The sequence below is a fragment of the Sprattus sprattus genome, assembly GCF_963457725.1.
Source record: "Sprattus sprattus genome assembly, chromosome: 11".
Lineage (NCBI taxonomy): Eukaryota > Metazoa > Chordata > Actinopteri > Clupeiformes > Clupeidae > Sprattus > Sprattus sprattus.
In genome coordinates, this window is record NC_137909.1 from 16,399,551 (window position 1) to 16,422,955 (window position 23,405).

The following is a 23,405-nucleotide window of genomic DNA, read 5'->3' on the forward strand; positions in this document are numbered from 1 at the left end:
ACGCGTCGACGACACAAATCTGCGTCGACCATTTTTCACAATCGACTTAGTCGATTTCGTCGACTAATCGTTGCAGCTCTACCTCACATGCAAGTGCACCCTCCCTTAGTCTAGGGAAGGTTTTAAGCTTCTGGCCATAAAATATCATATCATCTCTCTGGGAGCCTGAGGTTCTCCCAAGACTTATGGTGCCTTGTTCAATCTGCAGTCCAAACTGTTATTATTTTACCTCTACTACCTTATTTTACTGTCTGACTGTATACCTCACCAAATGTTTCTCACATTTTCACACTATTTTGTACTTCTGTACCTTTGATTTGTTGGAATCTCCCCAGATGGGAGTGCCCCAGTGGCTATGTAATCATTGTCTGTGAGCTCATCTAGGAGTGCCCTAGCAGTAAGCATATAGTGGAATGCACATGATGAGGTAAAGGGGAAATTTTTTAGTCGTTTTTATCTGGTAAACATGGAGCAACTCAGTGTGAAAAGCAGGAGCAGTCACACTTAGACTGGCTGACCAGGTTATGAGACCAGGTGCGGTTACCAGGGGGACAGTTGTAACTTGCTAAATTTCTCTGCCTATCTTATCTCAGAAAACCACTTCCGTCTCCACACCGAGTATCTTACACAAGACAGGTCTACGGATATTGTACTACTATCTGCAATAGCCGATAGGCCAGTTTTTCATCAGTTATCAGGTACGACATGAGTGTTCTTCTCCATGCACTAGATAACCCTAAATACGCAGAGGAGTCCGGAAGAACAGGTTGTGATTAAGCTAGGACAGTTTTCTTGTTAAGTTACCCGGTGTGGTATACAGGACATCCATCAGCTGCAATTCACGGGGCCCACACTTAAAAACAGAGTGAAAAGATGAAGTACGTTCATCCCAATGCATGTTCTGTTTACGCAATACTGCCATCATGTGGCACTTCTTTCATTGCACACTATTTTGGTCGGTCCCACTTCAGCCAGGAAAAGTTGGTATGGTTAGCTTGGTGGGATTAAGCATGTTTTTGTACAGACATGTACCTACCCCACTAAAAACAAAGAAATGCTGGGCTGCGTAAAATAGTCATAGCAGAACTGTCGAATATCATCTTTTCAGAATGAATTAAGTAAAACCTCTTACACATTGCATCTTTATCTAACCAGACATCTTCAAAGGGACATAGGAATCCCAGCCAACCTATTCATTTGCAAGTGCAGAGCACAACTGACAGAGGTGATATAGACCTCTATGCAGGCTTTTCCTGCAAAGTACCTTTATCGATCTGTACATGTGATTTCTGACATAAAAATCCCTGTGGACCACAGATCATGCGAGTGGTATGGTTAGCTCTAGTAGACGACAGCCAACATCAGCTTGAACAAACCTGCTGGTCTCTGAGGCGTTGTCTGCTCTAAACGATGGACTCCATTCATAAATGACAAAACAATAGATGTACCAACCACACAGCTTGTCACCCGACAACAAGGCAATGCGTTAAGTTCATGAGAGAAAAAGAGCACAACATGTGATAGCTCACAACTAACTTTCAAACGTGACTCCATTTTGACTTTTACCTGATGTCTCTCTCTTTCCGCTACGTCAACATAAAAATACTATTTTTCATTTCTTTCTTTTTTGATAAACGGACAACACTCAACACTTCATATAAACTCCTCAAAAAAAGTTCGGAAACATTTCTTCAGTCGATTATCCCTCCCCTTTAATAATACCAATTGGTATTGTATTGTATATCGTTGGAAAGCCTGATTAGTCACCTTTACAACGAGGTACAATTTGTAAGGATTGTGTATTCGTGGAATGAGCAACACAGCTAACCGTGTGGGTAGCGGCCAACATTTTTTTGCCAAAATCCTAAAAAAAGTTTGGAAACGTTTCTTCAGTCGATTTTCCCTCCCCTTTAATAATACCAATTGATATTGTATTGTGTATCGTTGGAAAGCCTGATTAGTCACCTTTACAACGAGGTACAACCTGTAAGGATCTTGCAATCGTGGAATGAGCAACACAGCTAACCGTGTGGGTAGTGGCCCAAAAATGTTTATGTTGTTTGGTGGATTTGATGATACTCCCACAGTATTAAGAAGAAAAAAAAAACATATTGACCATTTTTACACTTTATTCATTTTACACTGTCAGGGACCTCAGTAGCATGTGGATCGTGCATTCATGGAATGAGCAACACAGCTAACCGTGCTTTTCAAAACAAGAGTGAATACCAACAGAAGAATATTGCAGGGGATTTTGGCAAAAAAAATTGGGCCGCTACCCACACGGTTAGCTGTGTTGCTCATTCCACGAATACACGATCCTTACAAATTGTACCTCGTTGTAAAGGTGACTAATCAGGCTTTCCAACGATATACAATACAATACCAATTGGTATTATTAAAGGGGAGGGATAACCGACTGAAGAAATGTTTCCGAACTTTTTTTGAGGAGTTTACATATAATTCAGTAGGGAAAATCAGTAAAACATACAGTACTGTGCAAAAGTTTTAGGCAGGTGTGAAAAAATGCTGTAAACTAAGAATGCTTTCAAAAATGGAAGTGTTAACAGTTTATTTTCATCAATTCTTCATAAATTAACAAAATGCAGTGAAGGAACAGAAGAAAATTCTAAATTAAATCAATATTTGGTGTGACCACCCTTTGCCTTCAAAATAGCATCAATTCTTCCAGATACACTTGCGCAGTTTTTGAAGGAACACGGCTGGTAAATTGTTCCAAACATCTTAGAGAACTAACCACAGATCTTCTGTGGATGTAGGCTTCCTAAAATTCTTCTGTCTCTTCATGTAAACCCAGACAGACTCGATGATGTAGAGATTAGGGCTCTGTGGGGGTCATACCATCACTTGCAGGACTTTCTGTTCTTCTTTAAGCTGAAGATAGTTGTTAATGACATTGGCTGTATGTTTGGGGTTATGTTCCTGCTGCAGAATACATTTGGTGCAAATCATACGCCTCCCTGATGGTATTGCATGATGGATTAGTATCTGCCTGTATTTCTCAGCATTGAGGACACCATTCATCCTGACCAAATCTCCAACTCCACTTGCAGAAATGCAGACCCAAACTGGAAAGGAACCTCTACCATGCTTCACTGTTGCCTGCAGACTCTCATTATTGTACCTCTCTCCAGCCTCCAGCGAACAAACTGCCTTCTTCTACAGCCAAATATTTCTAATTTTGACTCATCAGTCCAGAGCACCTTCTGCCATGTTTCTGCACCCTAGTTTCTATGTTTACGTGCTTAGTTCAGTCACTTGGCCTTGTTTCCTTGTCGGGGTAGAGCTTTTTGGCTGCAACTCTTCCATGAAGACCACTTCTGGCCAGACTTCCCCGGACAGTAAATGTCTGTACCTGGGTACCACTGGTTTCTGCCAGTTCTGAGCTGATGCCACTGCTTGAAATCTTCCGATTTCGAAGGTAAATAAGCTTGATGTGTTTTTCATCAGCTGCATTAAGTTTCCTTGGCTGAACACTGCGTCTACGATCCTCAACGTCTTCTTCAAAAGAGCTGGAACTGCACATTTTGAAACCCTGTCTGCTTTGAAATCTTTGTCTGGGAGAGACCCTGCTGATGCAGTATAACTACGTTGTGTCTTGTTGCTGTGCTCAGTCTTACCATGTAAATGGATAAAAAATAAACATTTATTGTTTACATTTTTCAAAGCATTCTTAGTTCATAGCATTTTTTCACACCTGCCTAAAACTTTTGCACAGTACTGTACTTTTTACATTCAAGTAATAAAACTAGGGTGTTCAACTACTGAAGGCTGGCAGATATGCAGTTTCTGTCCCCCAACTGTATCTTAACCTTTCCAACTAACCCATCCTGATTTGCTATAGCCTCTAACTCTCTTCCAGGTCGCCATTCATTCCTAGGCAAATCCTTATCCTTCATTAATTCTTTATTCATGTAAAATATTCCTCGCTTCAAGCAGCCATGTTTTTTAGAAAATTCGCCCACGCCGCCCTGCTCCCCATCCTGGGCCCTCAACACAGTCATCATCCCCTCGACGACTTCTCCCGCTGGATGTGACGACCACCACTCTGGTCATCGGCAGCTCCATGGTCCGAGATGTCCACACCCCCCCTTCAACAAGCGGCCCCTGCAAGGTCCACTGCCTCCCCGGAGCCAGGCGTGTTCCAATCGCTGATGGAAGTGTAACTATCCCTCCCCACCCCCACCACTCTGCACGTAGTCTCTCTACCTGGTCTACCTAGAGAAACCCTCGGCCAACCGCACCCACCGCCACTGCTTTGCCGTACACCTTCTCTACCCAATACCCTATGCTAGCCTTTATATACAATATACATTATTGCCTCCACCGAAATGTCTCTCTGTCCCTACATCCCTTACCCCTGTAACAGTAACCCTATTTGCACAGTAATCTGGTCTTGTCTGTATCATGTATTTACCACCAGATGTATGCATACATATGTCCAGTGACCAAATGCTGGCTGTGTATTGCCCCTGTTGCTTCCTTTCCCCTTCTGCCACACAACCCTTCCCCTTCCCCCCTTCCCCCCGTCTCACCTTCCTGTCTCCACCCGGCCGACCTCAAGCAGATGGGTCCCCCCTTATGTGCCGTGGTTCTGCTTAAGGTTTCTTCCTGCCTAACAGGGAGTTTTTCCTTGCCCCTGTTGCCGTTGTGCATGCACTAAGGGGGTTCAGGCTCTGGGCTCTGTTAAGCGCCGAGAGGCAATTGTATTGTTATGGCGCTATACAAATAAAATTGAATTGAATTGAATTAATTCTATGTGCACTGCGCGAGAGGAGAAGCATGTGAAAAGCAGGTAATCTTTCATAAGTGTTCTTGACTTGTTTGCTTGCCCGCAATAACTGAATGGTGGGGAGGGGTCTACTCTTTCTGATGGAAGATCAGCCATTCTCTGTTCCTCAACAGGTCTCCTGTGTTTCCTGCAAAATCCATTTGATCTTATTTCGTTCATTGTGAATCCTTTACCTTGGTGTTTAACCTTCTCATGACAGTCAGTGATGATCATTTTTGTTATGGGGTGACCTTTTGGAATGATCATAGGGTGTTTAAAGGCATATGGTGATGTTGAGTTGCCAAGCCTCCCTCCCACTTTGAGCACACCATCTTCTTCTGTATCCAGAAACACCTTTTTGACCCGTGGTACAACTTTCCCTTCTTTTATTGTGTTCATCTCTTCTTTGTCAACTTCATTCTGTGAGGTCTTAATTATGACACATTCTGCTGTCTTCTTTTCTGTTCTCTCATTCATGAAGTCAGTATCATGTCTGTGGAAAGTTTTATCTTTGGATAGCCTTCGTTTGGAGTGGTTGAGTCTGGTCATGGCGAGCTGTATGTTGTTAGGCAGTGCGGGTCTTTCTTTGAATGGCAAGGGCATCTTATAATGGCCGAGGTTGTTATCTTTTATGCTTTCTTCCATTTTGTTTAGGAACAGAATGTCATCCTGTGACACCCTTTTACGGTCTTCACTGGTGTCTTTAAAGTCGCTTTCTAAGATGCGAATGGCGTCTGCTGGAGTAATAGGAGGGAGCTCATGAACAGCTAGGCGGTGACATATACTGTTAGATTGAGGTATGGCAAGACGTACTGGTGAATATCCTACTATGCTCCACCCGAGATCTGTCTGTATGCCGTAGGGTTCCTCGTTACCACCCACGATTACCCTTCTGGGAGCCATTGCTCTTGAGCAGTTGTAGCCTATCAGCAGACCAATCTCGCAGTCTTGGAGAGGGGGAATTTCCTTTGCAATTGTCACAAGGTGGCTCCAACATTTGGCCGTCTCACAGGTTGGGATATGGTCGTGATTTACTGGTATACAATCTCTTGTGTAGGAAGACAGGAGGTCAATGTGATTGGCCGAACTATAACTTCTCACTTGCAGGCCTGTTACCTTTCTAGACTGTAAAACTGTGTCTTTGTCTAACATGGTGGTCAGCTTCAATTTCACAGGATAGGAGTCAGCTTGAATGGCATCGCTCACTGCTTCATCAATAAACGTGGTGTCACTTTAAGTGTCAATGAGTGCGTATACTAATTTTTCATTGCTTGGGTTTTTCTTTGTGGATACCCATACTGGCACAATCATAGAAGTGTTGGTATTCTGACCAGTGGCTACATTTAGAGCTCTGGCCCTCGCTTTATTTAACACTCTTTGTTGATCGACTGGAGGAGAAGACTTTGTCTGCTTTACATAATTGCCGTCATGTAGACTGGTGGGGTGTTTGCCTTTGCAGGAGTTGCATGTATGTCGATGGCGACAGTCTCTCGCACTATGTCCTGGCCGCAGACAGCCATAGCAAAGTCTTCTTTCTTGAACGAATTTCCTTCGCTCTCCAAGATCTGCATCTGTGAATTTCGTACAATTGTAGATTTGGTGGTTATCATCTTGGCAGAATGCGCATGATGGCCTTTCAGGTGGTCTCTCCTCGCTGTTTGTTTGTGTGTTGAATACTCTAACCTTTTCCCCATTGCTTTCTTTTAGATTTCGTTTCTCCATAACTGTGTCTGAGGAGCGAAGGGCGTAGAAGGAGGTTATAGGGTTGCATGCGATATCTGCTTCTGTTGCCACCAATGCAGCAAATTCCTGAAATGTAGGGAATTCTTGATTTTGACTCAATGCCTGTGTGACCTGACGGTTCCAGCGAGATATGGCCCAATCAGGTAGTTCCTGTACAAGTTTTTGGTTCTCTTGACAGTCATTTAAGATTTGAAGGCCCTTTACATGTGACATTGCATCCTGGCAGGCATTAAGAAAATCAGAAAATTCTCTGAGACCTACCGCATCCTTTGGACTGATTCTTGGCCAGTTAGCAAGTTTCTCTCTGAAGGCCTTTTGTGTTATGAATGGTTGTCCATAGCGGCTATTCAGTCGGCTCCAGGCATCGTTATAAGCTACTTTATCATTTCTGTAGAAGGCTCCTTCCAGAGTTTTACGGGCTGGACCACTCACATATTTCTTTAAATAAAAGAGTTTGTCAACAGAAGAGACATTCTTTTTGTCAATGAGTGCCATAAATGACGCTTTCCACTCTATAAACTGGATAGGATCGCCAGTGAACACTGAAGGTTCTGGTATTGGAAGTCTGCTTAAAGCAATACTATCCTGAAGGGCTAGTACGAGAGAGGTTGTATCTCTGTCTGATGTGCTTTTGATGCTAGGTGTCCGCCGAGCTGCAAATTGTTGTATTTTGGGTTTGAATTCATCAGTGTGGTTGAAGGGAAGTGCGTTTATTTCTCTTTCTGTTTCTTGAGTGTAGACCTTTAATTTAGCTTGAGCTGCCTTTAGGTCCCTTTCTGCATGCAGTCTTTCTAGTTCTCCCTTTTGAGATTCAAGGGCCATTTTGTGTTGTTCTTCTAACAGTTGTATTTTATTTTTGTATTCTCTTTCTTTTAACAGCACTTCATATGCTGCTTCTTTAGCCGCAACCTCTGCTGCTGCATCGACACGTTTAGTTGCTAAGCAGGAAATAGAAGAGTGTTGATTGTGTTCGTGGCTCACGTTGGAGACAATGGATCCGAAGATGGAAGGTGCATATTCATATTCGAGTAGCGCGCGGAGGCGGATTCTTTCCCCATCAGCATCAAATTCATCAATGCCTGCTATCCTCTCAATCTTGATAATGTCTGTTGTCACAGCCTCACATGCGTCTACACGTTGCCTTATGTCTGATGAAGGTGTGACAAGTTGTCTTACTTCATTGTACAGCTTTATCACGTTGTTCTTTACGTCCTCTAGTGTATCAACAAGAATGGCTAACTGAGTTGATGAGATGTTTGATTTTAGTTGTTCACGTGTATTACGGATTTCAGATTTCCAATTATTATATGAAGTAAGAAATTTGCTTTCCTTCTTCTTTGCCTCTTCCGTTTGATAAGCAAGCATTCTATCAGTTGGAATACGATGGCGTTGAGAGTGTCGTACGCTTTGGTTTTCTTTCTCAGTATCTGGTAACTTCTCTAAAAGGCTATTTAGTGCCCGCTCTTTATTTTGAATTTCTCTCTCTATTTCTTGTCTTTTTCCTGCATCCGTTTCACTCTCTAAGGGGACATTTAAATCATTGATTTCTGTTAGGAGATTTTCAGTTTGCGCTTCTTCTAACTCATTTGGCACTAAATACTCATCGTCTGACTGGAGGGACATTTTGACTCATTTAACATAACAATCAAAACAGTTGGATACTCAGTATTTAGTTAGGCTTACTTCAGTAATATCAAAAACTTCCATCCATGAGAAATCGGAACAAGCACAAAGAATAAAACCTCTTTTTTTTTTTTTTACAAAGTGTTCAGTTGAAATCAGTCTCTTCTCTGTCTCCTTTAGCTGAGCGCCAAAACGGTTTCTAAGTCTTTGTTCAGTTCAGCTCCAAAACAGTTTATCTTTGGGTGGCTAGCTGAGCGCCAAAACAGTCTTTTCAGTGGCTGTTTAGTTTAGCAGTTTGGGTATATGTAGCATCCACTCCTACCTGTTAGCCTTGGTATGCTTGTTCGTTCAAACCTGTTGGTCCTAGCCGTAACTTGACCATCCACCGAGTCCCTCTACATTCTGCCCGTGTGTCGTAGTGCTCCCGGTTGACTGTAGAACCCTTAGCGTATGGTCGAGAAGTCTCTCGCATCCGTCTGGTCCGTGCAGGGAATGGAGCTCTGACCTTTGACGACGTGAAGACCGTAGGGTGATTTGGAACCGTACCCGTAGAATCTCCGTTTTCCTCACTCGTCTTGGCAGCGGCAGGGGGCTCAATGAAGACTAAGCTCTTACTGTAGCTGACTCTACTAAATAATGGCTCGACGACTGATGTTAAAATAAACTTTGCTTTTACTAAACTGTATAATACACTGTAGTCTACTTTTGACACCGTAAGAGCTTAACATCTCCTCAGTAGAGCAGCATCCTTAAACCTTCCACAATGATTTGAAACCATGAATTCAACTTCCAGTGACCTTTTCCGCGGGCGACCCTTTGACCTCAAAACATCCTGGTCACGTATATACAAAATAAAAGTATTTTTTAACAAAAATACAATTCTCCGTATCTAATATTCAAGGTCCTTTGTACCACATTTGACATACATAATATAAGGTTTCAAACTGGATAAACAGGGTCATCTACACTAACAAATAAATGTTTCGAGAAATATGATTGACACTGTGGCAAGCAAATAGCTGTGTGTGCCTCATGTCAGTTAGCGCCTACTTAGGAAAGGAAGGTGTGGAGGTATGGCTCAACGCTCAAGGCGTAAAATCCGGAGGCGACACTATTTTTGCTTAGCCTGGCCGTTACCAGCATAGACATGTATTTGAGAGACGTATTCATGTCTATGGTTACCAGCCTGTGACTCCATTTCATTCCGTCTTTCAGTCTGGGCCAACCCAATGCATTTTGGTTTCCGAGATGGGCGGGTGCTTATCTTGAGGTTTAAAATCATTGGAGTTCCCTTAACCAATCAGCAACGTTTAGTAAGCATTCGGTAGATTAAACTCTTCCCAAAGCCAGTTGGGAGAAGAGCTACGATCGTCCTTTCCAATCATAAAACTTACAAGAAAATACTCTTGTTCTCCTTTTAATTTTCTGATGTTCTCGAGAGTTGAGACAACTTTTCCGATAGATTTTCGTGTCTTTTCCTCCAAGGCGAGTTTTGCGTCACAGCTCTGAACTGTTCGCTGATTGGTCCTGCAAAATTTTGAGTTCTGGATACGATTGTCAATGGGGTTGGGCCAGACTGAGTATGAGCTTGAAATCAATTCAGGCGGAAATACGTAGGCTGGTGTCACCAGGCTAATTTTTGCTTCCCATAGCTGCCAAATAAGCTTTCTAATATTGCCATGCCATTTCAAAAGCTTTACTCCAGCCCGCACCAGCTGCACAACACCAGTGCTGAGAAAAGCGGTACCGTACAACAGATGGCGCTGTTGCCTTTTTTTCAGTGAAAGGCAGAGTAGACGTACTGATGTGTCCTATACAGATGGTTCAAAACAATCCACATAAAGTCTACTTATACATCAAGGTGATTCAAAGTAGGTATTTTACTCAGGAAATGTCTTTTGTCTGGACATCAAAAATAAGAAATAGGCTAATAATGTAGGCCATAGGCATACATTTTGTGTGATTGTGTGTGTACTTTCATCAGTCCTACTTGTGATCATTTCAGCTGCTGGGTCACATGATGATCATGGCCAAGAAGTGTGCTGATCAGTTAGGGCTGGCCAAAGGATAACGTCTGGTGCTGAACGAGGGGCCTGACGGCAGCATATCCGTCTTCCACATCCACGGCATGGGTGGCCGCCAGATGGGCTGGCCCCAAGGCTAAGCTGAGCCACTGGGGACACCACTGCCCTTCTCTCATCTATCCATGATTCGCCGCACAAGTCCAGTAGCAGTAGCCTATTCACGTCGGATGTGTTTGTCTGTGTGTCACTTCATCATGTCTGACTTATTTTCAAACAACTGAGACAAATCATAACACTGAATATCAAACCAACTGACCATGTCAGTCAACATTGAGTCAATCAACAGTGCACATTTCCATTGTCTTATATGACTCAGACAATGAAAATATGCACTGTTGGTACCCAAAAGCAGGCTTCATTGTGATCATGCAGAGTTGGTCTAGTTACTACCACACAATGCATCACTAGACCCGCATATTTTCCCTGGCAGTAGCAAACTGTACTCTGCCAAGGAGGTTGTGTTTTCACCTGTGTCCGTTTGCTGGTTTGTATGTTAGCAGGGTTACACAAAATTATTTTCATAAAACTTGGTGGGAAGGTGGCAAGGCCCATGGTAGAAGCCGTTACATTTTTTGTGCGAATCTGACTCACGATGCGCCTGCATGACTTTAGTTTCACTTTCTCCAACGTGGTGAGCTACATGGCGCCTGCATCCATTTTGTTTCGACTTCTTCAACAATGTGAGATGCGCTCTACTGAGTGCCATTGTATTTTATTCAATCTATTCATAGTTCTGAGTAGTAATGCATAACGTAATAAAACGTCCCCAGACAGCATACATTCCTGGACTGAATCTGGGCCCCAAGTTGACCATATTAGCACCAGGACAAGACCCAACCCATGCCAGAATAGGCATATGGGTATTTCTTTTCTCTGTTTTTGGCTCAGCCTGTGGAAGGCCTACCCACGAGGCCAATAATGATTGCAGTGCTGAAGAGTTGAATCTCCCAGCTTCTAATTACCCCCTTGTCTGTTTCCATTGTTCTTTGGGGGAATGAGTTCCTTCATCACGTGAGCACAGAGACGTGACAGTCTCAGAGAGTGGGCGCCACATCAGAAATTATGTAAGCACCGCTTTGTCAGTCAGGGTTTACAACACAACTCATTTCTGGTGTGTAGGTTGCAGGACTGACCCGACCTGATGTTTTCTAATGTGTAAGTGTGTAGGCGTAGCTGTGAACCTTTGATTTGAAGTCAGAGAGATCAATGTGCCCTGAAGATCAATGTGCGTATTTCAACTCCCTAGGTTTTTAACAGTCGGAGAACGCTATGGCATTTATTTGTTTGTGTATTCATTTCTCTTCAACAAAGATAGAGAGAAGTAAAAAATAAAAAAATAAAAAATAAGTACAATTTTGCTAAATAAATGCAACCAAGGATGGGGAGATCTAGGTGCATGGGTGAAAAAAATATCACAGTCACTATAAATAGCATGTTGCAATATGCAATCGGGCCACCAGAGGGATTGAAATGAGAAAAAAATCCAATTGGCACAGTATGCTCTTGCAGATGATCTGCCCCAAAACAAAGGCTCCTGTGAAATAAAGATCCATTACATGAGGGTATTAAAACCCAATGCTTTCTCATGTCTGTTTATTAATATGCTAATTTAATCCAAGTTCGCATTTTCATACTGCCTGTTGACAACTCATTGATATGCATTTTTAATGTGACTTGCCTCCAGTTTTACTGCACAGGCTGTTTGTGGGTGTGCAAGAGGTGTTATGGGTAACAGAAACTGATGGCCAGTTCATGCCAGAAATGTGTTGCCTTAGGTGTGAAGTGGAGCTTAACTGTCTGCAGTGAATTCATCTATGAGCCAAAATGATGAAAAGATTTGATTCTGTCTTTCATATTCATATTTCACTGTACTAAATGAGCAATCGTCAATTTATTTTTGCTTGAAAACCATTGAACCAAACTTATAAAGATGTCAGTTTAGCTTCTAGAGATGGCTGTCTGCAGGGTATTGCATAACTGATAGCACAATTTGAGAGCTTCAGTGCATCTTAAATCTCTTCCCTTCTGCATTAATATGTCACTTGCAGAAGTTCACCTTACTTCCCCACTGCTTTTTTTTTCCCATGTTAAAGCATATTGCCAATCGCCCCCAGACACCATGTGGCATGGCATTGTGTAAGACTAGATAAACCCAGTTGGATGACAGTTATCACCATATCTACCGCACATTTTACAAGCCTTTTCATGTATCTATTCAACAGCTGGTTATGGGCCAGTTCAAGACTGGAGCTGGTGCTAACACATTCTGATCACGGCTGGATCCAGTCCGGTGTCAGTCACAATCTAAGGATGGTTTTAGCAGCTAGAAGCTTATGCACAGTGATCACCCCAAACGTTAGTAGTTTAAATAAACAGTATTCTCAACATTCACTATGGCCCTCTCTCACTCACTGGCTCTGGGCCCAAAGAGGGAGGCTTCAAGTGCACATTAATATTTCTTTATAGAGAATAAATAATTAAGATGACTTAATCTTCAACTGAGAAAGAACATTATTATTTCATGACACCACTTCTGCAGCATCTACAGGCTTTCTTGTAAGAGAGACATCCACACAAACCACACACACACACACACACACACTAGTATTTCTCAGCTGGGGACGGTTCAGATGGTTAGCCACTCTCAGCTCGCTATCTCTACCACTGGCCTGCAGAAGGAGATTATCCAGTGTTGTGATGAAACTTTAATTGGCCCAGATGAATCTTTAATAAAATGCTTGTTTTATGTCTACATAGGCTCCACCATAGTCTGCTGCCAGGCATCCCACAGAGTTCTGTTGCAAAGCGGTCAAATGATAAGTTATTCATCAAAGACAGTAGAATTATTGCTGGTCTGAACTAACCTTACCGTATGCAATATTACCATACTTTTTATGGGCAGAGTTTAACAAAGTTAGGCAACCATTCAAATGAGCTGTGTTACTTGAGACAGCATTTTGCCTAGTGGCTAAATTGAGCACAAAATACTGAAGCAATTATGGTTTGAGTGTGCACTGGATTGGCAGCTATTGAGGCATAATATTTTAAGACAGGCACATGCTGTGGTTTGTGAAAAATGTCCACAAAGACACAACCATATTGTAGTGTGATTGGACTCCAATGCCCAGTATGTTTACATGTTATTTTCTGTAGGTAATTACAGTAACATTACAGTCTAATTACAGTTTCTGGCAGTTTGCTTGTTTTTATACCTATTTGCTGAGGGGTAATCTGGACATCGCGTGGTGTACACTCGGTTTTGCAGGGCAGAGCTGCTTTATAATGTCCCCACAAACCCTCCTGTATACACAGGGACAGTCTGATGGAGTGACTGTCATTCCCAGGGTCTGGACGATAGAGTGTTTATGGGGTAATACATTTACAGGGAGGTGGGGAGGGGAGAGAGTCTGACAAGGGAAGAGAATATCATTATTCCAATCAGCTTTCCCTCCTGGTGGTGGCCGTGTCCCTTGGGCTAATCTCATTTGCTGTTGGTATTCCACAGGCATTTATGGGTCGGCTCTGAAAATAAATTACGTGGCACAGATTCAGTTACGCTTCCTCGTGGTGCTGTGAAGAGGGGCTCAAGTGGAATGGGAGAATGAGAATCGAAAAACGTGTGTGTGTTTGTGACATTCAAACTCCAAGAGCCCAGACAGATATTTGTTGCATCACCTTCAAACCCGCTGTCAGATTTTAGACACATTAAGCTCAGTGAACTCTCTCTGTTTGCTTTCAAACACGGTGTAGATATGTTGATGGAGATGGTTCGGTTAAATCTCTATGAAAAGCTGCATGTTTCAAATAAACTATAGCAAAGTGTTACCATGAAAAAGATCATTAAATAAAGTGACAAAGCTTTTAATTGAAATGTGTGATAATTTTTATTTGAAATAAAAATGCTGTAGTATCAATCTAACTAGTATAAGTTTTGTATGTGGTCTTGCTCACATTTTGGCCCACCTGTTATTGATGTTATTGTGTAGGAAGGGTCCATCCTGAAGGTTTTCACCACAAATAGCCCCCTGCTAATATAAGAGAGTAGTATAGGGCTTGATATAGGACACATTTAGTCTTGACCACATTGCCCAGCAACATTCAGGCATCCAAATAAGATTTCAAAAATGGTAAATGAGAAAATCGCCATCAATCACATATATTGCGGTTTAATTCCATCAATCATTGCAATGGCCCCATTCATTCGCCCACAGGCCGGTGGCCCAAACACTCAATTTTAGCCTGCACAGCCTTGTGGTGGATGGGGCGGTGATTTTTTCACATTAAAGTTGTGCGTCATTCGTGTTCCTTTTCCCTCAGCTTCCCACTGAACCACAGCATGTTGACCCATGCACTTCCTACAGCTAGAAAGGGGTTCCAGGTTCAGGTCCAATGCCAATAAACCTCTCATTGGTGGATCAAGTCCACCAAGTCACACGTCTACCACCAACAGCTGGCCAGTTTGCATTGGGATGTGCTTCTCTTGTCCTTTGGTGAGTATGTGTGCCATTCGATTGGTGTAACATTTAATGTCACCTTCTCTGTCTTCAACCAATTTCTGACAAAACTGACATAACATTCCTGATTCCAAGTTATTTATCTTGTGCGCACAACATACAGAAATAACAACTTACAGGACTTTAGTTACTCTGTAGTCAATTTTCTTTATAACTATCACCTGTGTAAGTTATGCTGAAGAATAATGCCATCCCTGCAATTGAAGGGCCAAAAGCTTGGTTTTTAATGCTAGCTCGTAATCTTTTAAGTCAAATAAGAATTAAATTAGCTAGAGGAGTTGGATTCACATAGGGTATAATGCAATTAAGGTTGATGGAAACAGATTTCTTGACATTATTTTTTCTTTTCGATTTTGTCCTCTTAACCTCATGTTTTGAACCCACATCTGTTCACAATTCCTCCCTTGATAAGGAGAATGTTCATGTTCACATTTCATAGCAGATGGAAGCGCATACAGACTGGCATTATGAAGGGCATAATTTTCATAAATGCATTTAAAATGTGAATGTGTTGGGCAGAAACTCAGCTATAGATGGAGCAATTATAACAGCATGAGTTGAATTGAGCTATTAAAGCCCAAAATGTCAAGTATTTAGCAGTTTAAGAGGTTAATTGTACCTGAGCTCAGAAAATGACGTTTGAAAGCAAACAAAGAAAAGATCTTATGTAACATTATCTCTGTCAAGGTGGTACACTCTTTCAGAGATGACAGACACTTTTTCTTTTGTTCTGTGGTGATCATGGACTATTTGTCCATAATTATGCTGTTTGTTCCCTCTGTGTAGTTCACATGGTAGAGACAAGAAAAACATCTGTCTTTGTTTACTTTGCTTTTTTGCAGAGCAGATTGCATCTGGAAAGGTGTCCTTTGAAGACAATATTTTCCCTTTCTTGAGTTTTGGGGATTTCTTTTTGCATAACATACATTGCCCCATTCTGCCACCTAATCCACTGACCTTGACTGAGAACAGACCCTTTACTCATACAGATAAAGGGCTTTAGACACACTCTATATATAGAGGTGACCTCTAACTCTTACTGTAGTTGCTTCATAATACAAAACTTCTTCTAAGGAAGGATATTTCACTGCTTCTCTTCACATACTCCTGTAACTTCACATACTCTGGTTATGCCCTGGATTCCTTTCCCCTCTCTCTCTCTTTCTCTATCCTTCCTTCCATTCTTTCTTCACTCGCTGCCACTCACTCTCTTCCTCACCTGTTCTCTGTAATGTGTTCCCTCTGGTGCATTGCTGTGATGTTCTTTCTTGCCTCTGTTTCTCTCATGCCTTCATATGCAAATTTCATCCTCATAAGCTGGGTTTCCATACAACTTTTTATTTGAATTTTGACCATTCGAATATGGAATCCTGAGGGGAAATGCTTGAAATGTGCATAAAATTTGGAATAAGACCTTAATTCACCATAAGAGGGGAGATGAACTCCCGATTTGCATAAGGGTATAATGCGACTTGTTGATGGAAATGGGTTTTTGCATCAAATTGCATTTATTGAGATTTTAGTGTTATCGTTGAAGTCACCGGACAACCTCAAGTTTTGAACCCACAGCTGTTTCACGGCTCCTGCCTTCATTAGGAGAGTGTCCATTTTTAATTAATATAACAAAGTGGATGGAAATGTGCACAGACCCACATTTCTTTTAGCCATATTTTCATAAATGTGCTTAAATTACGCAAATTAGTTGGATGGAAAGCCTGCTATGGAGTTTCATTATGCTGTCCTGCCGACTCTGAGTCTCATTCATCGTGTCGATTATCCGTCTCTCTCTCTTCTTTCCTCTTCTTTTTTTCCATCCATCTCTCCCGGCATGCCGAGAATGTGCCTTTTCAGTCCATATCTACTCAATGGCTTCTCCGGCAGGGTTCAAGGCTCCTGGGTGCCATGATGATTTTTTACTCACACACCCGCTCATTAGCGACTCTGATATCCGTCTGGCCACGTTCACTGGAACCCTTTCTGAAAAGTTTCTTTTCTTGTCTGCTGCCTTTGAAGTTGGGCTGAGTGCAAATTCGGTCACCCCTCATTCACAGATCAAATTTAAATTTCTGTCAGTGGCCATGGCACTCATCCCAATTGGTGAACATTTTGATCTTCTTCTGGTGTCCAGACATACGGATTTCTGATGGCACGTGAGACCCTTTATCCACAGGCTCTGGGAGCCATTAGCATCCATTTGGTGCTATTTTGCTTCTTTAAAAAAAAAAAAATTCTGTCAGCAGGGAAAATCCTTGGGAGAAAAGATGTAGGAAGTAAGACTTATGAAAACTTTGACAGTTACAATTTCAGACATCCATCCTTCAAAGACAAAATGTCTATTGACAGGGCAGACTACATACATGTGAACCAGAGGCGGCAGTGGTGGAGAGACTGTTCACATTAAAAGCAAAGCTCTCTACCCACGATACGTCTGAAAGGCACTCTTCGCTCTATGACCAAATCTATTTTGGATCAATAACTTGTTTACTATCTAATTTCGTAAACCGGTGCCGTGACGGTATACCCCACACGGTCCGTGTTCTTCAATCTAGTACAGACAGTGCACCAGTGGATCCTTCCCCTTGCGGAAGTCCTTTTGAAGAAATGAGGGCACTCAAGTGCACCAACATCAGCCTGCATGTCAGACCATTGGGGGGAAATTAGTAAATTAAATCATGGAGGATAGTGCTCCAAAGGGAAATAGCCTGTGCTACTAATTGCATTAGGGGTCAGTGCAGGCAGCGGAAGAGTGCATCACCACTGAAACAAAGATATTTAAGGGTACATCGCACATTAAACACATGCAACCCATTGTTTTCCTAAGTAATAGACTGTGGTTTCAGATTTCAGATTGACTCTGAGATCCTGTTTCCCTATTGTTTTATGTATGGTTATATTTATTCTTTCAGGAAGGAAGTACCATTGTCACAAATAGATCTCTCTTTCTCTTAAGGAAGAGAGGTCTATTTCTATCTATTTGGTCCGAATAAAAATGAAAAAGACTAGGCCAGTCGTGTCAATCTGTATTATAAAATAGGGTGTAGAGATGAAGAGATGGATTTCTGAGTATACTTTTGTACATGCAATACATTGCTTTGCCCCTGTACATATCTATGAGAGATGTCTATAATTTACTACTGAATTTCAATAAGATCATTGGATTGAAAATGATCTGATAATTACCCATGCTTGACATTAATAGCGTCATGGGCTGGTAGAGGTTTTGTGTGGCCATGAATGAGGCATTTCAATGTGCTTTGGAGACTTATGAATCCTCTACAGTTATAGTAGTTCGGTTAATGTCATAACATCTGACATCTGGCTGGGAGTCACACAGTGGTGCACGCGGTCTCATCTCATCTACATCTATTATGCGTGGACTCAGCAGGAGGCAAGAGAGGGAGTCATTTGATGGTGGTTTGGAAGTGTTTTTGGCTGCTCAAAGATTGTAGATTTTCACATGGCCTAGTCACAGTGATAATGGGTGTGGTGCTCTCACGTCATTAGTAACTGCTTGAGTCCACAGTCTAAGATGACCCACAGGAAGACCTGGCATGATGGTAGGAACCAGCCATAACAGAGACACTTATTAGCAATAGGGATAAATCCCATGTAATCCCGTAGTAGACTACCAAGGGACATTTGATGTCTATTTGAGTTAAGGTGGATTGGAACCCCCAATTCATTCAAGGCCTATGTGTATGGATGAGTAAAGGACTCTCCTGGCCCCTTTGTGTGGCCAAACTGAAAAAGTGATGCCTTGCTAAATATATTATTATATTAAATAGTATCAGCATCTGCTACTTTGACAGTATAACACTACATACAGTTCCAGGCTTACCTCAGCTTCCTTCAAGCATATCAAAGCACAGCACAGTGCAGCAGAAATGGTTAGGCATCAAGCCACCCTCTCCTATCTTCACAGTGGTGCTAACTTGCTCTCCCTCTCCCTCTCATGTGCTTGAGTGTTTGGCACAGAACCTGGCAACTCAAATATCACAAAGATCTGAAGCAAGCACTCTCTGTGCTCCACACACATTCCATTACAGTGGCAGTTAATGGGCAAACGACAACCACAAATGCTGTTAACAGGAGCCAAGCAAGAGAAGCTGAGGCCTCCATTTTGGAGTTTGTGGTCTCTCTCTCTCTCTCGTTCTCTCTCTCGTTCTCTCTCTCGTTCTCTCTCTCTCTCTCTCTCCACCTCTTTCTCTTCTTCATTCTTTGGGCTGAGCTGTTGCATTGTTTTGGTGCCAAACAGTGATAATTGGGCTGCTTGCCACCGGCGGCTCAATAACACACAGAGCTCTCACTTCCTGTCCTTCCGGAGGGGCCTTGTGCCTAGCCAGCAGATAAATCACCTTGAGCGGGGCGTCCAACGCATTGCCTGAGAGACAGGGAGGAGAGGGGGAAATGTTTTTACACGCTGCAGAGAGCATTAGGGACTGCGAAAACATATTTGTTTATTTTTTCATTGGATTTTTTCATTAAATGTATCCATTATCTGAAGTTTAATGCTTTGCGTAACATAGTTTTCATAAAGCGAGGTTTTTAATGTGTTTATTTGTTAGGTTAGGTGATCAAGCAACCAACTAAAAGGCAACGTACATGAAATTATATTCTGTGTATTTACTTATGTGAGTCAGTAAGTGAGTTGCTTTCTTCATTTAGGAAAGTTGAGAACTCATGTAGGTTCCAATAGTCTGAAATAAACACACACAGACTTCCTACCTGTGATGAATGTATAGACCCATGTGGCTCATGTGAAGGTGGTTTCAGTGGGCTGCCAGGGATTGGTAAAAGAATCCATGCTGTTTGTATATGCTAACATACCAGTGAAAAGTCTCTCTGCTCAGTGCTGGGATGGAGCCAAACAGCCAGATGAGACGACACACAGGCCCAAACGTCACGCCGATCTGAAGGACACATTCACCTCAGCAGCAAGTGTAAACATCACATGGGATTTTAATACTGTTACTGTATATTTATAGACACAACTGTCTATTTCGCAACAAAAATAAGGCTAACTGAAAAAGGAAGCCAGTCATGATTACACTCATGACTCACAAGTGGGGAGAAAGTATGACAACACTGCTGTATGAATCTGGACTACTGGAAAACTGGAATATTGGAACACTGGACTACTGGAAAACCGGAATACAGGACTACTGGACTACTGAAACACTGGACTACTGTAACACTGGACTACTACGTCAACAAGCCAGTTGAGTAGTAAGCCAGTATGTGATATTCACACTGGATATCAGTCTGTCATTTTGTATCTTTCAGAGCCACTCCAGGGTCCTCGCTGGAGACCCATTATAGATGTGGTTCACTGCAGCCTCAGCATCTGTGTTGTGTACAGAGTAGTTAAGAAGGGCTGCAGTAAATATAATTGTTACACATCAGCACCATCCATAGTTGCACCGTGTGCATTTAAGATCGAGACAGGACTACACACTGCATACACACTTCGCTGTAGTTGATATAGTGCAAGCCCTGCTAGCTTTTGTTTACTAATTTAAATACATTGCGGTGTGTTTTATATGCATATTAAGCAAGTGCTAGATCCATAAGCTGAGGTGTGCTGTAAGCATCTTCTTAAAACCCATATTAGTCCATTTGCATGCAAATATCTGGCAGAAGAGATAAAAATGTAAATGTATTCCCTAACATGTTTTATCTTAACAGTGGTTGTGAATGTCTTGTTCCCAGCTTATGGAACATTTAATTTAACACTCTAAGGTCCAAGGCCTTTTAGACTTTTCTAAGTTGTCTGACATGCCTTGATGTTTTTGTACATTTTGCTTAACTAAAAACATTGATGCACAAATGGAATATATGATTCTATTCTAGAAGACCTCAGCAATAATATTAGAAAAGGGTTCAATGTTTCCATGGTTGTTCTTTTTATGTCTCTAAGACGAAAACTCAAAAGTAAAAATATCCCGGACGAGGGATATAGACCTTTTAGTTTTTTCCATAAGGGACATATCCTTCAGACTGGCGATATTTCATAAATGTAAGATACATTGGATATAATCAGATAAAAATGTGTGTTCCAAATAGGCCCTGTTTTCCTCATCAAATCAGTCAGTTTTAAGAAACGTTCGCCCTTCAAAAAGCAATTTGTAGACATGGCCCCTTTATTATATAGCCACAGTGCTCTGCCATTACCTGCAGTAAACCTCACATTTAAAAGCGTGCATTTCACCATTTGTTGCGGATGAATAAATGCTCAAACATTTCAGTACATCTGCAGTATGGTTTTTTGAGTCTTGAATGGTAATTATGAAGCGGCATTGAAAGCCATTCAAATTGATGCCCAAGTACCTTGATAGTGTCAACTTATGTAATTGCTACAGTGAATCCATGATTATCCATGTTCTGAATGTTTACATAATTTAAAGTGACACTGTATGCCAAAACGTTCTTAGCTATATGTTGGTTCCTTTATAAAGCTTGATGGTTGGTTGGTGGTACTGAGGTGCCACACATGGGAAGAGGTTAACTGTACAGCATAAACTTATATTAAAGACAGTTTGTGTTGGATATTTCTAAGCCAATGATAAGGTGCCATCTTTGGGGAAGGCAGTATTTGTTTACACCCACAGTGTCGTGACCGTTAGCACACAGTTAACCTGGTACTGCGTGACCTTCCAGGCGCCTCGGCCTGCTACTCACAAACACACACACAAACACACACACACACACACACCAGCTCTGGCTCCCCATTAGAGCTCAGTGGCAGCGCTCATCTCTCTCTCTGACTAATCCATCCCTGTTTCCTGCTGTTCTTCTCAGCCAAGGCCAGCTGCCACTCTCTCATCTCTATCCCTCCTCTCTCTCTCCAGCGTAAACGAGCCGGGCTGAGAGGCTGTGCTCGCACTCAAACGTCCTCTTCGGCAACCTCCAGCATAACCCCTGCGCATTCGTCAAGCCTCACACAGCGCTCCCTACCTGCTCCTTCTCATTACCTGGTCCCCCCCCAAAATATGTCACTGTTTGCCAGGGACACAGAGACAGAAGCTCAGCTGGCCCTCCAGATTGAGTCTCTGCTTCTCCCTCGCTCTCTCTGCCACCATGCAGGCCTAATTACACCAATAGGTGCTGTGTTACCATGGTTTCCTGGGTGACACTTCCAAAGTCTGTTGTGTCATATTCAAATGTGACGCTGCCAGAGGCACTGTGGAGAAGGAGTGATTTAATGTCTCCTACAAGAACATGTACATAGAGACTAACACACACACACACACACACACACAGACAGACAGACTCCTTTTTTGCTCAAACGATCTCTTTCTGTCTACAGACAGAGAATACAAATAAGTACAAACACAAAGACACAGAGAGAGGATAGAGAAGGAGAGGGAAAATATAGACTAACAATATCATTCTTGTAATTATACACTGTTTTCTCAGTGAAGACTGTTGTATATATTTGTTCATGTTTTACCTATTAATTCAAATGGCTAACTCAATTGTAAGTATGCTTTTTCTCCATTCCAAACCAATGAACTTGTACTTGTTAAAGGGATGCCACTTACGGTATGTGAAAACAACAATGAAATGAAAATATAATATTGACAATAGTAACAACAGCTACACAATCACCATTGACCTTTGGTCTAGATTTCAACCGGAAAGGCCAACACATTCACAGACTGTTTTGTAGTTATCCCAGGCAGTAAAAGACTACAATCAATCCAAACTTTGCCTCAGTAATAGCAAATCGAAAGCGTGAGACAAGCTTTGCTTTGGAAACAATCTAGCGCAGCAGGTGGCCGTAATTCTCATAGGACTCTTAGCGGCTTTCCATTAAAGTTAAAAAATGACATCGATTTCGACCTGTCGAAAGATGAGTCTAGCATTATGTATCGCCTCTTAATCCCCCCCTGAAATTGCTACTGTTTGAAAGTAAGCCAGCAGATTTAACGCACAACTGCACACACGTAACAAAAGGGCTCATGGTGGCAGCTTTCTCATGTTAAAACCAATATCCATTTATATCACAGAAGTCTTCCCTTATTAGCGAGATTAGATATTCCCAAAAGACCACTTACGAGGTGTTAATGATTACAAATGTGTCTGTCGAAACAACACGCAGGCTCCACGGCGGCTTTGATGCTTGGCCAGAACAGTGGCACGAACAAAAAATGAAACTAATTACCTTGAATGTTAATACACAGACTTAGTGAATGTATCATCGAGTTACAGTAGGGGTGCAGCTAAATCACGTTCTGGCCGAAGCATTAATGTGACCGAAGCAAAAATAATTGGCGCTCTTCCGTTGACCTTGCAGGTTTTTGATGCCTATAAAAGCGTTGGCGCGCAACTCTGTATTCTTTTTGTTCTTGTGGTTTAGCATTCAGAGCAGTTTTCCTGTGTCAGTCTCTCAGCGTGAGAGGAAGGTGGAAAGTCACGTGATTCATTCATTAAACTTTGATGCTCTTCCTGCCTCCTGATTCAAACTGCCAAAAAAGAGAGAAAGAGAGCGAGGCAGAAAGAAAGAAAGAAAGAAAGACAGACAGACAGAGCGTGAGAGAGAAGGAGGAAGAGGAGGGAATAGAGGAGCCAGGAGCCATCTCTAAAAAGTGCCGCCCTTTTGAGAGTATATGGGGCGTCTCTTTGATGCACAAAAAGTTCCCTTATTGT